Source organism: Protopterus annectens, chromosome 11.part0, assembly GCF_019279795.1.
Source record: "Protopterus annectens isolate FY-2018-M chromosome 11.part0, PAN1.0, whole genome shotgun sequence".
Classification (NCBI taxonomy): Eukaryota; Metazoa; Chordata; order Ceratodontiformes; family Protopteridae; genus Protopterus; species Protopterus annectens.
In genome coordinates, this window is record NC_056745.1 from 871,744,500 (window position 1) to 871,760,648 (window position 16,149).

The following is a 16,149-nucleotide window of genomic DNA, read 5'->3' on the forward strand; positions in this document are numbered from 1 at the left end:
AAATGCAAATTTAGTGAGAGAAAAGCATAAAAAGGGAGACCTTTTTTGAGTACAAACAACATATGAAGTATGATGATCACAGATTCAGTGTAAACTAGATGTGCGTGACAATAGGCAGTTATAAAAAAGGAAAAGTGGAAACTACATAAGCATGGGGGTATGGGGTATAGCCCTGATGAGTAAAAAACTTTCCTTGGTTTGCTCACTGAAGGCAGTTTTGGCCAAATATTTGCAATGTTTTTATGTTCACCGAAATTGCCTTTGGCAAGTCAACATTAATCCAATCAGCTGTTACCAGGAGCTCTTTGTAGATATAGCGGAGATTGATGAGCACTGGCCTTTAATTCAATCAATCAATTATCATAAAAGACCTATCCAAAATAAGTCAATGAATTTTCAGTTTTAATTTCTGCCTCACTTTCCATTCTGACATATTTTTATTCATGTTTTTCTCTATGGTAATGATGTCTATTAGCGTTTTAACAATAGTATCTTTCTCTTCCTATTTTCTTTTTCAGCTGTCTGCATGACCACTATATATGCTTTGTTGGATCATAACATATCTGAGATTTCTCAAATATCTGTTAAATCAGTTATGTTTTGACTCTTTACCTTTATCTTTCTTCATGTCTGCAGGGCACTCTTGTATATGTTCTCATGAATTCACTTCTGAGATCGCACTACACTACACTAAAATGTGATATGTTGTAATATAGCAAGTAAGAAGGGAAAATGACTGAGGTTACGTATGAAACTCTGGTAGGTAATGTGTAATGTTTTAACAGTGCAGTAGTGTTTCTAAGAGAAGATTGAGGATAGTTTTTTTACAATTTAAACAGACAGTCATGAAGCGCAGAATGGTATGTTTGCCATTTTTTTCTGTGTAGTGTGATCTTGGAGTTGATATATTTAAGTAGCAGGGGGTGTGGGGGTGCAGGGGGGGGCTTGCCCCCCTGCTTATATTTGGAGAAGTGCAATATGGTTTGTTTTTTATTTGTTTCTGAATGTAGTTGTGCTGGCATGTATTAAATGTTGGTTTCCTATGTTTTTTCAATGTTATGGGATTCAATGTTTTGAGTTTTCAGTGTTTTGAATTTTCAAGATTTTGGTCTCAGTGTTTGAATTTCATTGTTATGGGCTTTTGATGTTCTAAAGTGAATCCATTCTCATACCTTTATGTCACTCATTTTTTGTTTTACTGTCTCTCTAGCAGTGACATGCTTTGAAATGTTCCTCATTTGTTTTTCTTTCTTTTGTCTCTCTCTCTCTCTCTCTGTCTCTCTCTCTTTCTCTGTTTGTGTTTATCATTTTTATCTGAAGATTCACTGGTTCCAACATTTTTGATGTTTGATGAACCTATGCACTAAATTCCTCACCTATGTTTCCTGCCTGAGATGCGTAAGACTCTATGTAATTGTCTTATTTTATTTCTTATTTTTCTGTGATTTCCTTAGTACATTTCTGATCTGACACATGTCACCTTCTGTCTTTCTTTTTTAATTTAGTCTTTTATCTTATCTTTTCCTCTTTCAGGAAATACATAGGACCAATTGAAGGCAAGCCACAGCAGAAATCATAAGATGTCCGGCCATATACACCTTTATGTAAGCTCACTTAAAAGTTCTTGCTACTCTTTACAAGCATTTAAGAATTCATCTTCCAAAGTGAAAAGGGCTGTACATGACAGCCCTAGTGTGAGCTTATGTCCAACCATCCAATCATTAAGACTAGCTATAAACACAGACAAAGCAGCACTTTGCTTGACCCTTAGTGGTAACGTATTCCATAGGCTGGGAATTCATTGAGCTATAAACCTACTTATTTAGCTATAGAGTTAGATCCCTGGTGCTGGTGTTTGTAGAGCCACTGATTTTGGGCAGAAATAGAATGTCAAATATGACTGAGCCTTTCATGGCTTGAAAAGTAAGTTACATGTTGGCTCAGAGAAGTCAACAGGTTACTGAGTATAAGAAGTGCTATATTGGTGTATGTATAGTTGAAGGAAGGCTTTTACCTTTCTTGGGTAAAAGTTCATGGTTCCTTTCCAATAGAGTGATATACTTACACCTGTATATGTAAAATGTGACAGTCTATTCAATGATTCATCTTATATTGGAAAAGTACAGTAGTAAGATGATTCCTTTCAGTCTTGAAGCTTCCCTTAGAAATTAACTGGACCAGATAAAGGGATTTTCTGACTATGTTGGAAACATGATGATCAAGTACAAGAGAGACAGTTGTCCATATAAGTACCCAAGTCTCTTATGACCGTAGCTGTCTCAAGAGAAATAGCACTCATTACATATGAGGAGGTAGCAGGTTCTACACTGAAGGCTACTTATGTTAGCTGGAAACCATTTCAGTACACCAATGATGTACATACTCCAGCCCTCGTTGGAGCTGTTGATGTTGATTTTCTTTTGGGGTAAAATGACAGAGCTTTTCAGTATGTCTGCTATTTTCTTTTTGGATAGTACATTTATGTCTTTCAAACAAATTACACTCTTGTCTTCCTTCTGTTTAGAAACACTTTTTTTGTGAACTAATTTTAATCCTGTCACTTATACAAATGTTCTTGTCCATTTATTCCCCAACCCCAACCGATTTGCATACTGATCCAGATGACCATCAGCTGCTTGGGAAAGGGAAAGGGAAACATGGAGCAAAACAACCATGCAGCATCACATACACTGCCTTAATACTCCGGAAAATTATTGTTAGGCCTTAATTGGGTAGGACAGCTTGAATTTAAATGCATCACCGGACATAATGTCAACTAATTCTCAGCCCCTTGGTATGCTGTATTCAATGGCTGTCTGCTGGGCAATTATAACACTACACCTATAACTAGGGTTCTGTATTCAATGGCTCTTTGTTGGGTGATTGCAGCACTACCTCTATAACCAGGATGCCGTATTCAATGGGTCTCTGCTGCGTGATTATAACACTGCCCCTATAACCAGGGTGTTGTATTCAATGGTTCTTTCCTATTTATTAATGAAGAAGACTACCATTCTTATGCAGAGTATACTACACGCTGACAACTTTTTAGAATTGGTGCAATCCTTGCCTTGAATAATATCTGAGAGGTCTGTTAATTTTTCACTATTGACATCTAAAAAGGGAATAATACTAATTACCATAAGAATAGTAATCTCTAAGTAATGTATGATTTAATAAACCATTTAGAATATAGTTATTTAGCTCCTCCATCACTGCTTACAAATACATCTAAAACGGTAATAGTATTCTTTTTAATGAATCTCAGTCAGGATTCTCTTAAGGATTTATAACACAGATAACGTATATTACGACAAAAAAAGAAAGAAAACAGTATCACAAATTTCTTTATGTAAGTAGTTGCTCACTTCAGCAAAACTACCCTCAAATATGCCTCACTTTGTTTTCTTGATGTCATAAGTTATATTTATTGCTGAAAGCAATTGACACTTACCTTTACAGATTAATCATTTAATGAAAATAACATTACAACAGACTGACTTTTAAATTAACTACGTATATATTTTAATTTTCACTTCAGATCTAGCTGGAAAAATGACTTCCATTTATAGTTTACTGAAAGTGGTACTTCCTTTAACAGTATTGTACTTTTTAGTTTCAAAATACAGGCATGCATACCTACGCTATTGGTCAATATAGAATTGTAAAGCATCTAGGGCAGCACAGAGCATGCAAGGTGCGGTCAGTCTGATTACGGCCCAATAAAGTTAAAGCATTGCTTCTTTGTTGCTGGAATACATCTCTTCAAGTATACATCACATCATTCTGTATGCTGCTGTCTTTGCTGTTTCACTCTACTGGTGGTCTAAATAAATTCATCTCAACCTCTTACTTCAAGAAATCCAGACAAAGCCTAAAATATCAGGAGACAAAGGCCCCAAAATAGGGAAAGATTTTAAATATTGCTCTAATAAATTTATATAGTTTCTAAAACAACAAGATTTGTGTTAGCATGCATTTTCTGCAGGATATGAAGTCTGAAACTCCAAATGCATGTCATTATTTACTGATCTCAAGCCTCAGTGATTTTCAAGAAAATCACAAATTTTATGAATAACAGACCCCAAATATACAAAAATCTGGACATTCTGGGAAAGTCTTGGATAGTTGAAAGGTATGTCCAATCCATATGTGACTGCATAGCCCAGATCCTACTTCTACTCTTTTTTGTCACTTCCTCTACCCTATGTCTATGCCCTTTTAATCTACTGGTGGTCTAATGCCTGTGTAACCTCATACCCTAGATAATTCTCCTACTCCTTTTTTGTAGATTTCTTCCCCCAGTTTATATTTTATACTAGGCATGTTGTCATCTAAGTGAAGTGCTTTTCGTTAGTTTGTTGCAAACCTCAACTAACATGTTTCTGCCCATTTGGTTAGATGTTCTACATCCTTTCCTTGGACTCTAATTCAAACATATTGTATGCAGTTAGTATCAAGAAAAATAATGTGTGCAAACATCTATGGTGAGTCACAGAGATAATGAATGAGAAGGTACATCCTAGGTATGAAAGTGAAAGAAATGCCATCAAACAGTATGCCTGCCCGAAACCATAGTTTTGTGAAGAATAGTAATATGCAAACACAATTATAAATATAGGCGCAAATATCTATGGACATTACCTTATACGCAATTGTAAAACTGTGCCAAATCTATGGTGTTAACATAAGAGCAGAAGGAATGTGCCATTCAATGTTGGGAGACACTTTTTGCAGAGTTGCAACCATTGTGCACTGCAAGCATACCATCTGTCTACTTGCTGCAGAGCTGATGTATATTACCATAATTATTAAAGTGTATTGTAGAAGAATTCATAAAAAGTCCACTGTACACACTTGTGTACTGCTAAACTGTTTATGCATCGCACACCACAAAGCGGATGTACTGTTTTTTATATAATTAGTAAGGTATACAATGTTGACTAAACCAGCCTTTGTATTTAATTACTGTATAAATTTAGTCAAGTATAGTACATAATATGCCATCCATCTCTTTCTTCATCAAAGTCACTCAAGTTATTATAATTATTAATTGTTAAAGACAGGACTCACGCTTTCATTTCTAAAATGTTACCATGGTGAAGTTATACTTTCTGAATAAGTACAGTCCTTAATATTAATGAAAGCATAGCCTGATCCTATTTAGCTACATAAATACATTTTCATACTGAAAGATAAAATGATGATCTTGCCATTATTCCGTTTATACTATTAATCATTGCTACATAAAACTCTGTGGTACATGATGAAGAGTTGGGAAAGGATAGAACACTGAGTACACTGTAGTATTGCTTTCTGCATACAGATAAGCACCACACTGTTGGACAAAATGTGTTAAAAAGTGCTATGTTAGCATATTGTGAGAATAACTCAAAAAGAGCAAAGTGACATTGCATTAACACTTCTGAAGTGCTTAGAGCACAATGAATCAGAGAAAAAAATCAAAATGACTCTGTATGTGATCTGTCAAGCAAATCTTTTTCTGTACCTTTCCCAAGACCCCTTACAATGCAAGAAATAAATTGTGCTTGTGTGTGTGCATGTATAAGAATGTGCAAGCATGTGTGTGTGTGTGTGTGTGTGTGTGTGTGTGTGTGTGTGTGTGTGTGTGTGTGTGTGTGTGTGTGCGCGTGCATATGCTACACAAGAAAAGGGAAACAGATTGTAACTATCCAGAGCAAAGTACCACTTTGACAATTAGTAAATATAATTACAAAAAGGTTATGATGAATGAGGACTCCGACTTAAAATGATAAATTGCAAGAAAACATAGTTACACATTATCAAAGATATATATTTCCATATGGCATACAGCATGAATGAATGACAACTGTCTGATTCAAAACTTATGCTAAGAATCTTTGTCCATCTGTCACTGGTTGGTAATTGCCATATTTTTTGGTACAACCAAGCCCTTGGTGACTGAGTGTTTTGAAGGTCAAAGGGGTTCTTAATGAAACAGATGTGCCGTCTGATAGGTATCCAGTGCTGAATACAGAAAATGGGAGCAACATGACCCTTGTTGTCTTCTTTGCCAGAGCTGTCTGCCTTAGTTGCATGTGATGAAGAGCTTTTCTTGATATCCCATGTGTAATGTATTGATAGTGGATTGATGTAATGTAGCCTAAAGATAACCAAGATCTAAAACAAACTCATCTGTATCTTCACGCATCATTAAATGTCAAAGCCAGGCTAAGTACCAGAGGAATCTAAAACAACTATTATAATAATGAGATTTTACCCACAAAAACTTAGTCTTTTGAGAAGTAATGCAAGTGTCACAAGAAGTTGTCCACTTGAGTAGATGCCAGTAGCTAAACACTTGCCCATGTTACCAAAACAAGTACATAACACTAGCAAAACTTTAGACTTAGTGGGGTAAATTTTAATCCATCCAAAGTCATGCAACTGGCTTTGTCAATATAGCATTTGTTCAGCACTGACTATAAATCTTTATAATGTGATATAGATGAACATTCAAGTCAGATAACTTCTGCACACAGATGAAACTGCACCTCATACTCTCTACTGATTTCAGCTATGGGTAACACTAGTTCTGATGCAGAATACATTATAAACTCTCTCATGAATAAGGATACATCACTGCAGTTTTGGAAGATAAGTACATCATATCATTCACTAGAAAAACATCATAGGAATTGCCTTTCAAGTTTACTTATTTAATGCAACCAGTGTAATAATAACACACTATGTATTACCATCAGAACATAGTGTAAGGTGCAGGTGAATAAGGACAGATGTTTTTTTCTTTTGCTCCTAGCTACAGACTAGTCAATCTGAGTAGTGTAGACTCACTGCTACTTCACTTAAACTAAGAATAGATGCACTCATAAATATCTTTACTGGTTAAAGTCAAGTAGTTATCCCTATAACACTTCAGTTTTTCATTATCTTTCCAGTTTAAGTAGGTTTGAGAAATGTTAACATTTTAATAACCATTCTGAATTCAAAGTTGACATTTTACAGTAGTTCTCATATCTTATATCTTTTAAGAAAAATCCCAGAACCAAAAGAACATAGGAGTATCTCAGCAAAGATGACTGTTTATAAAATGGGTTGTACATTTTAGACTTAAAATGATAACCTCATAGTTTGGTTTATTTTTATGAAAGGAGTTTCAAGGTATTGATAAATAGTCTATCCCGCCTGATGTAAAGAGTAAAGAGTCCAGTAGATGATCACTACAAGTTATACTTTTCTGATAGAAAGTAAACACTAAGTGAATGTTGTCCATTTTCTTAACAGTGAATTCTTGAATACTAGAACAATTTCATCATTGCTGCATTGAGCAAGTGCATATCTAAAGAATAGACAGTCTTGGATACATTAAGCTGTCTATTGATTTAAATCAAAGTGCTTGTTTGCTCTTTACTATGACAATTTCTTTAGATATAAAGCTGGACATCATTTTACTTTAACTGCAACCTAATACATCTTATAGTGATTATCGTGACAGAAATTTGTTTTCATCGAGTTACATTTTGTGCACATTACCTAATGTATACAACTTTCCATTCATATATATTACAAGGGACTATTTACTCAAGAAATAAGTATATGGTATGAAAGAAGAGTTGGACATTCAGGTGCAGTCCTACATATGGCATAATTTAACTTCCTGTTACAGTAAATATACTATGGTTTCAGAGATATATGCCTCTCCAATTAAAGCCATTTCCCTGTAAGACATTTTGGACCAATTTAACTGATTTGATTATGGAAGATAATTCCAAAAGGAACAAGCTTACAGCTGGCGGGTATTAAAATTTAATATTGAGGGCTGCTGGTCTGACCAGCTGATAGGCTAAAGCCTATCTAATTACCAGTTTTGTATAGTTGTTATAAAAACATATTGAAAAAAACATAAAAATATATTAAATGATGCACTGTCATCATAAATTAAAATGGTATCGGCTGTAAGTACACATGACTGACTTGTGCAACGCTAGTATGGTTGCTGTGATATACATCTCCATTTTGTAATGGAGAGACAATGCTTGTTGTAGTTATTTGAGTAACTATGTGCCTCAGATGTGCAAGTATATACACGACATAACTACTTTTTATATTATTATGTCTGAATGCAGTCATGGCAGCTGTTCACAGCTTATATCTAAGAATCTCTGCCAATTATTTCCAAACACCTCTGATAATATGCGTGCAAATTTCAGTAAAAAAGTTAATTGCATGTTATTTAATTGTTGTACAAAACAAGTGCACCATTCAAATGACATTTCCATCTTATCTTTAGAGTTAGCTACTCCATCCTGAAAAGAGAAATATGACTTTTTATTTATTTGCATTGATGTTCAGCCCTACTGCTTCAAGTCCAACAGCAAACTGCATACTGGTGATTACAGGTATCTGAGGTCAAGATGACAGCATTGTTTGCAGACAATAAAGATCCAATCTAAACATCTCAAAGTCAAATACTCTCCTAGAACACTATTCTAGTCTCATCTGTGCCTTGATATCATGTCCATGAAAATCAGAAATGGTATTAATAAGATGTATTCTTTGAGAAGCCTTACACATACTCTGATACATTTGACTTAACACAAAGAATGGGGATCCATTTCTTGATTTCTGCAGCCTTGTCACCTCATAGCTGTTTAATTGCTTGAGTGATCCCAAATAAAAAAGACCACATTCCCATCAGTTGCTTCTGGAACTGTCTTTTTAAAGAAAGGCATTTTCCCTGGAATCAATATTTCTTTGAAGTGTTCCAGTCAGCTCACATCAATATCCTCAATTCTGGCTAGCATTTGGCCACTCATGATAAGCACTACATTTGCAATATGCAAACCAATCACCCTTCAAGTCACTATATTGCTTGGCAGAACCTATCTGATGCCATCTATGTCTACCATGTTTCATTTATGTATTTATTTATTTATTTATGCATTTATTTATTTATTACTTTTGTTAACCAGGTAAACCAACTGGTCTATAGACACTTTTCATTCATGTCCTAGGCAAAGAAGACAGAGATGGCAAAAACAATCAAACAAAGAATGAAAGTAAAATTTACAACACAACATAATCTTAACAAAAACACAAGCTGAATTAGTAAAAAGACACGAGCATTTAACCATTTTGCACTGTATACATTTAAATCGAATACAAACCTTAAAACAGTAAATTTAAAGGGGAGTACCGTGAACATTAATCACAAAACATACATGCATATAGTGAAGTCATGTGATCCCTGCAAGCAAAGGCAAACATTAATCTAATGTTCAGTTAACTTGCACCAATTCAGAATATTTTATAAGGGGGTGTGTGTGTGTGTGTGTGTGTGTGTGGGTCCACTTTTAAATGTCAAAATTCCGAAATCTTGACTTTTAAAAAATATACCCAAAACATCGGGATTTCAGAATCTCGACATTTAAAAGTCGGTTAAAAAAAGAGAGACACTTGAAATAAAGTATTTGCAGGAGGGCAAGCCCCCCTGCACCCCCCACCCACCTACTTAAATATACTAACTCCAAGATCGCAATAGAGTGAAGAGAAAGGTAATGCTCCTGTTGCACTTACCGTTCTCTTCACTGTAGTGCGATCTCGGAGTTGATATATTTAAGTAGGGGGGGTGTGAGGAGGTGCAGGGGGCTTGCCCCCTGCAAACAGTTTGTTTTACTTTATTTTTGTTTTGTTTTTTTACCCAATTTTAAATGTCAAGATTCTGAAATCTCAATGTTTTGGTTACGTTTTTTTTTTTAAGTTGAGATTTCGGAATTTCGACATTTAAAAGTTGACCTATATATATATATATATATATACATATATATATATATATATATATATATATATATACACACACACACACACACACACACACACACACACACGCGCACACACACACACACACACACACACACACACACACACACATCTATATAATAAAATCCTATTCGCATTCCTCAATGAATGCAATAAAGTTCCTGCCATACGCGGTTGCGGTTAAATTAATGCCTCAGTTTTGATATACTGGTATTTTATCCCCTTACTGTATTTCTGTCTAAAATATTGTGCTGTTGCATCATTTACCACTGTTGTTGAAATATGTTTCTCTCATCTGTAGTGACAGGTTAACTACAGTTACTTAGAGTTATATGTGCTATTTGGATTATGTTGTGCCTAATTATGCCTTCAAGTCTAAACTGTGGTTGACAATGTCCCTCAGGTCAGCCAACATACCTGGTTTTAAACATGAAATAGTAAATAAATAAATAAATAAATAAACAACTAAGCAAAGTACTGAAGTCTTCTTCACTTTATCACCAAATCCACTACATACCCAAGCTTTCACTTCAGGGACTGCCATACCTACTACCTCCTTAGCATGCCAATATTTGTCTGCCAAATCTGGAGACAGCTTACCTCCCTGTTGGCATCTTGAATGGATTCTGGGATATCTCCATGAGAAACAATGACCACTTGTTGGTCACAGCTCTCTGCCATCCCCACAGCAATGTAGGACTTGATCATGGTCCAATACTAGCTCACTTTCCTTGCCTTCTCTATATCTGGGTATAAGTTTTCCCAAGTGTGGAAGCTCAGTTTGTCCTGAAAGACATTTTGGCTGTACTTGGTAACTTTAGAACTACTTATAAGATACCATTTTTATCATATTCCTTATGGCAATGTAGTCCCTACATTTAGACAACTCTGCCATGTTTTCTCCTTGTGATCTATGCAGTGCAGTACACAGAGTCTTGCTTCCCTAAGTAGCTTACCAACAAAACTTTGTCAGACTAGTGAGTGCAGCTGATACCATTTATGTATTATGTGTCACAGAAAAGAAACAAAAATTTGCTTGGAACGGCTTGTGCATGTCTGGTGCCCTTCCAAAGGGAGTTAGTCAGAACAGTCTCACATGGCCTGTAATATACAAATGCTGATTCAGAGCAGAACTAAATTTAAAATGCCATATTTACAGACAATATAATTCAAATGGAAGAACAACCAGTGTAAACTATTAACAGTTCTAAACTGCAGCAGATTTCCAGGGAACCTTTTGGTAATACGAAAAAATAAATAAATAAAAAACAAACACACCACCGGGAAATAGGGGTTGAACATAGCCTTTACTTTATGACTGTAAGATCTGGTATCTCAGCCATTCAATGGATACAAAACATTAATAAGCTCACAATTTATAACAAGTAAACTCCCCATAATTAAATTAAATCGAATTAAATAAATGTAGTTTGTTAAATAAAACTGTAAAATCTGAAATGAGAATATCATGTATTTATTGCACATTGAACTTTAAGAGGATTAATTGACATGTAATTATGGGCAATTCAGCTGTTATAAATTGTGAGCTTGTTAATGTTTTGTAGCCATTAAAGGTGAATGGCCACGGTACCAGATCTTACAGACATAAAGTAAAGGCTATGTTGAACTGCTATTTCTTGGTGGTGTGTTTTTTTTTTTTTTTTTGATTAATTTCTTTTGTGTATTTTAAGATTTTTGGTAATGGTTGACTTTGATTGTAACTATATTCTTTGACCTTGCACTATGTTCAAATTATACTGCTCTGCTTGGTATTCATTTCCTGATTAGGAACAGCTTGTTTTTTTCTCTGTAATGATGTTATCTAAACTAAATTGACTCGTTTGAAGCTTAATAATGATTAAGTAAAATGTATCTACTTTCCAGAATAATTGTCATTAACCTAAAACAGTTCCTAGCTGTTGTAGTGAAGCAATTTACTCTATTAGTAATCATGGCATAAAACTGGTACACTAGATAGGGTTTCTGACTTGCTTGAGTTTATTGAGGCCAGGGGGTAAGTAGAAGCTTGGACTGTGTGACCACTGAATCTATGAACATCCATATAGTGCCTGTTGACAAATGTCAGTCATGCAGTAGCTATTCCTTTGTTTTAGGACCTTGTACATTCTTTGCAAGCATACACGCTGGCACATTTATTGCTGGCTTATTAGATAGATGGCAAATTATTCAAACTTCTCACAAACTAGTTAGCTATCTTATTTAGAGCATTGTTTGGTTTATCACTGTATTCAACTTCCTACCAATTACTGAGCAGTGATCTGTATCTGATCTGCAAGGCTGTGTCTGACTCAGCCCTGGTGGAAATGTTGCATATTCACTAAACTAATTGCATGAGGGTTACCCACTCCAAAGATCTAAACCTGATCTCTGATGTAAATAGATTATGCTGGAGAGACAGATATGTCTCTCAAAAATTGCCCCACCTTTGGAATAGACTTCCTATTCACGTGAAGCAGAGCCCTTCCCTGATCATCTTCAAGCGCAATCTGGACTTATGGATGATAAATCACAAATTCATCCTGGGGTGGTGCCGATGTCCCTTATGGCAAAGGCAGTCAATAAATATACTCAAAACCCTGCTTGTGACCCTTGCTATCTTTCCCCTAGGTATAGAAAACTGTGTAAAACTGGTTGGGTTTGTAAGGGCTCCAAAGCCATTATCCTAGTAATCTCCTATGAACCTATTTGTATATCTAAGCAAAAATAAAGTATATGCAGAAGTATCATTGTGTGAACTATTGCTATTCAACCTCAAGTAGGATTACCACCTGTCCCACTTTGCGAGGGACAGTTCCTCTTTGGGCAGTTGTGTCCTGCAAAAATATTGTAATAATGGTAACTGTCCTGAAATATTAGGGCAAAATTATTTCCTATATTTTATGTAATAGTTGCATAAAACAGTTATTCTGTATCTGAAACACCTAAATGTTATAAGAAACAGAATAAGCAACTAAAATGCTACAAGAATGAGCTTTTATTTAGGCAAAAAAGTGAAGTTGTGTCCCTTGTACTGGCCGTGGGTATGTTCTGGCCTGCAAAATTTGATGTTTGTACCACAATTGTCCCACTTTGGCCATCTGAAAAGGTGGCAACCCTAACCTCAAGTGAAGCAAATCTACCTGCCCATGTATCGAACATTCTTCCCTAATCTTACTTTTAGATACCCCCAATTCTGGTTGCTAATCTTAGCCAACATTTTATTAACATTTAAGATATTTTAAATGTTATTAGTCAAGCTGGATTGGATGCATATAAGTGCATTATTTCAGCTATTTAATGGTGCAAGGAGCAGTGAAATAGCTGAAACAGTATAAAAGTGGTTACAAACCAAACAATAAAAGGCATGTTAATACTTTTTGTTTGCCTAGGTATCTATTTCAAGACATGTGTCCCTAATTTTACTACCACTGACCAATGAAAGGTTTAAAAACCATGAAGGCATCAAAAACTAATTCCTTTATAATGTTAAATAAAAGTTAAGTTTTATTAATGCTGGGTTGACCTATATAGTGTACATTTCAAATTATGAGCTTATGGTTACTAGAAGATTATATGAAAGAAGTGTATTTTTCAGTTCAGTGTTAAATAGACAGTTGAAGAAGGGCAAGTCTTTAAGCAACTTAAAACTATGCTATACTCATAGCTAATATTTATAGCTCCAGACTTTGATAAAAATTCACAGGACACTTAGATATCTTTAAAGTAGCCATAGAGAAAGTCTTGTCTTTGGTTGTAAAAGAAAAACATCCCATCTGTTATACTAGTAGAAAGATCAGCAATAACTAAAACATTAGTTGGTTATAGTATTGTGGAATATGCCTCTCTTCAGGAGCTTTACAGAGAAATAAAGGGATAACAAACTTCGGCTGTGCTTTGAAACGTGACAGCACATCAGTTATGAAACAAATAGCAACTAGGAATCTCACTAGAACATGTTACCCACTTACCATGATTTTTTATTTATTTATTTTTTTAAGTGCAGGTATGGAACTATTAAACTGTAATCTGAGGCAAATGTGATTGTAGCTCCTTCAACTTTCCAGGCTGCATCCTGCTCCCTCAAGCTCCTAAAAACCTCCCCTCAGTCCTTGTCAGTGTACAAAAAGACAATCTCCCAAGAAACATTTTTGTAAAGCTGCTAACTGACAAGGCTTTATTTCTACCTAATCCTTCTAGTCTAAGCTTGTGTGACCTTGGTGTACCTAGGTTTAGAGATTGGAGACAAAAGCTTTGCAACCCTTTTAAAAAAGGGAGCAGGGGTATGTTTTCCTGAAAAAAATAATTGTTTTTGTGTGTTTGACCTCAGCAGTGTCAGTATTTTGAGCCTCTGATCTCTCTAGTATTTAGTCATTTTATTTTGTTTTGTTTGTAAAGTAAACAACACACAATGAATCAGAGTAGATCCCCTCATCTTCTTCAGGAAACCATAATAAATGTAAATTCTCCATTAGCCTCTGTTTCTCATACTACCCATTGTAAGCTTCATAGGTTTATTGGGAATGCGCTCTTTTTATGTGTCCCTGTTATTGCCTTTTCCTGTACTAATGCAGTTTGGTGCTTTTCTAGGTGTGCATGAATGTTGGTCAGTTGTTCCATATGAATCTCTACATACTCATTAAAAAGCTTACTGCCTTGTCAAACTTCCTTGAAAGGGTTAAAAATATGGGTTGGAGTCATGGGTACTACTTATGTCCCCCTTAGTAGATTCTGAAACTGAAACACTTCTGGCATGAGGCATATCCTTCCAGGAACTTATTTTGCCCGATTATAACCAAAAGCATCATCAATATGTTTACTACCATAGCTGTATTATATACATTGAAATAAAGAGAACTGTTGTATAGTTATACTTTCTGTATCTTGTAATGTACAATGATATACAAATGTAACTTGGGACAAGAAGGGCAAATATGCACTTAGATACTAAATGTAATAAATAAATAAGTATGTCAACAAACAAACAGATAAAAATACATACTGCATACACAAAATACATAGACTCATTATCTCTAAATGAACACTGCCAACGTAAATCAAATCCCTAGATATGACAATTTTTCATATTAAAATAAAAAAAGGTAAGAATAAATAAATACATAAATAAATAAAATGATAACTGCAACCACCCAGTCAGAAAATCGCATTACTGGCAAACAGGCCCATTTAACAATTGCCTAAGGTTAAGAAGCGGACATTAAAAATAAAACTAAACTCTTAACCTAACAAACCAGAGCAATGGTTTACTATAATTAAGTGCATCTCACATAGATGATACAGAAATATAAAAACAAAGCCAGACACTCCAAACCACTGTTGTTGTAGAGTCCTTCACTGGTGTGGGAATTCATCCCCATACCTCCAGACACTATACAGTCTACCTCAAAGGCCATAAAAACTTGGAGAAAAGCGAAAAGGGATAAAACACCCCAACTCCTGTGAATCAGACTCAAACTACAACATTGTATTACAATCCAAGTTGTTATATAAAAGACTGACATCATAAACCTATAACTTTTGCAGTAGATTACTGACCCATGTGATCAGCTCTAGTGGTTCCTAATAATACATAATGAAAGATAACTGTCGCAGAAACAAAGATAAGGAATTATCCCAGAACTCAGAACACCAACTTGGCATTCTATTCCTAAAGGTTTATGTAAATTACCTAAAGCCCTACTCAGTAGAATCCTATGTATTTAACATAGTTCACTGATGTCAGTAGAAAGCACAACTGCATACTTTAAAAATAAATTCTGATATGGGTTAATTCAAATGACACATGAATAGTCTTATATTATACTATGTTGCATTCTAGGCTTTGAGGACTCACATTTCTTACTCAAGACCTTGACTCCTCCAGCAAAGCATATGCCATTTATTAATTTTAGGCTTAGAGAACTCAATCTGTGACTCATTACTTTCAAACTAGTACATAATATTCCATTTCTGATACAAGCAGACTCACACATAATACATTTAGCCATTTGTTCTACATTTATGGGTTGGCTTGCAGACACTGGTAAGTTCAAAATGCTGTTTCTGCCGCTAAAAAACATCAACAGGGCAGTATATGACACAGCAGACATGAAAGCAAGCCAGAGTGCAAAGAAGTAAGCTGGAAAAGGCATGTCTTTCAGGAAGAAATTGAAAGGGAGATTAGTGCCATTTTCTGCATTAACAAATGATGTCCTGTTTTTCCCTTTCAGTTCAGATGTACAGTTTTCCAAAATCACTTTACAATCCTGCATGCGGTTTCCCTACAACAATGAAGTGCAAAGCAAAATTTTACAGCAGCACTTATACATA